Here is a 2,112-nt window from a genome sequence, read left to right on the forward strand (position 1 = left end):
ACAGGGGCCCCCCCCATGCCCCTTGGTCTAAAAACAATGGGCAGACAAGGTTCTTCGGGTAGATGTGAAATCTTTTATTAAATCAACTAAATAGTTGAAAAATTTGTTCTTTGCAAGCTTTTGGGTACAAACACCATTCTTCTGGCATAGGGAGAGTTTATTGGTGTTCATGTTCTATCCAGAAGCAAACACCAAATAATTTTTCCTGTGCCTGAAGATGTTTTGTGCCCAAAAGCTTGCAAAGAACACTTTTTCCATCTATTTAGTTGGCCTAATAAAATATATCATATCTATACTATCTAATTGTACCTAGTGTTAGGACAGAGATTCAAAACAAGAAATGATGGGAAAACAGGTAGAGAAGAGAAGGAAAGAGAAAAAGTGGGCACCCAACATAGAAGAGAGGCTTGATTTTAAAACAAAAATGTAGACTTCTTTTCCAAGTCAGATTAGGTCAGCAGGTCCAAATCCATTTCAGCATTTCTTGTGACCTCAATCCAGTTTGAATTCAAGCAGAGATCTTTGCTGACTTCAACCAGTTCTGGATCAGGCTCTGATATGTCATGCTTTATATCATTGTCAACTGGAAACAGTGGAGCAGTTACGGATATTCTGAGGCTCCAGAAGCTTTTAACGATCCAGTCCTTTGCAATATCTCTCTAAAGTTAATTTTCTTAACTGCAATGAATTGATCAGCACTAATATTGGATTAAGTAAAGATGACAAAACACAGTGGTAAAATGGAAAAATAATTAGTTTAAAAACTATCAGGGAAGAATGCATATACCGGCCATTTACAGCTACCTCCTCTTTCCTCCCTCCATGCAACTGAAGAGTGAATTAGACCTACTGTCTTGTATGGTACAGATTGGAGCCTAATAATGTATGTAGGTAGTTTCATAAATTTTGAAAAATTATGGTACCAGTCTTTAGTTTCCAGAATACAAGCTCCTAGAAAGAAGTAGCTGTAACAATGCAATGATAATTAACTCCTATTTATTTTACAGAAAAAATCATCACCCTCCTTAAGTCAGCAGGAGTTTTGCCAGAAGGCATTTTATAGGCAACTTATTCAGAGAGGCATACCAGGCATCCAATTATATAAATACTAATGATGAAATACATAATTAAAATATTTCTCTAGAAATACTAGAGATAACTCTACATTCAGACTAAAACGTACACTTAAGTCCAACTCACATGTTGCATAATTTATAAGTGATTATTGAAGCTATTATTTTTGTCAAAGCCATCATCAATTTCTGGCTCAGTGGTGACAAAAACATGCTATAGTAGCTCCAGTTATCAGTAAGCTTCAGCATGACTGTTACAACTCCGGGAACTTTCCTAAATAGAAGACTAATGAACAGGAAATTTCTCTTTTGAAAAGAAAAAGGTGATTGAGACAAACAAGATTATGCTTGCTAGTCCCTTTATCAAAATGTGGACATGAAAGAGCAATTACCTAAAAAATATATGTTCAGTTAAACAAGCCTATTTGCAACGAGAAATAAAGGCATGTTGGCATACATGTTTTCTGTGCCAAATAAGTAGTAAGTTATCATTAAGTAAGGCTTTATTTTGCCCCAAAAGGGTAATGTTAACACTAAAGTATTTCCACATTAATTAAATTTTTTAAATTCTTTTATAAGAATTTCACAGTAGAAAAGACACGTTTCAGGGAGATAAGTCTCAAGTCTCAAGGATAAAGGCAAGTCCCTTGTTCTCCATTTGTACATGAAAATATATGATGAGGCCAAAACTGACCTATGAATGAGAAATCCTCTTAATTTTTAAATACCCAACTCGAGATGCACAGGATCTAAGTTATGGAGGTTCTGAGCAACTGCTACTCCTATTGACTTCTGTTGGCACGGTAGGCTGTTGACACACAAGTACTTAACCTCATGTGTATGAGTTGTTATAACCAAAATTAACCCTGAAAAGAAGTGCTTAAAATTAAGCATACAGTTAAGTGCTTTGATGGATTAGAACTAAAGGAATATTGTGGGTTCCCTCCTATGCTCTGTCTGCTTGCTTCTCTAAGACTGTGTTAATTAGCTGAATACAGTCCTTTATAAAGTTAGCAATAATTTTAAGCTACTTCTTCCA

The 2,112-nt window shown here is 35.4% G+C and overlaps 1 protein-coding gene across 2 annotated transcripts in view; it reads right to left on the minus strand.

Annotated features, from left to right (window-relative positions):
* LOC109311745 (collagen alpha-1(XXI) chain-like) overlaps positions 1-2,112 on the minus strand; it is a 142,903-nt gene that overhangs the window by 61,075 nt on the left and 79,716 nt on the right. The window lies entirely within an intron of this gene.

The sequence above is a fragment of the Crocodylus porosus genome, unplaced genomic scaffold, assembly GCF_001723895.1.
Source record: "Crocodylus porosus isolate Cpor-Errol unplaced genomic scaffold, CroPor_comp1, whole genome shotgun sequence".
NCBI lineage: Eukaryota > Metazoa > Chordata > Crocodylia > Crocodylidae > Crocodylus > Crocodylus porosus.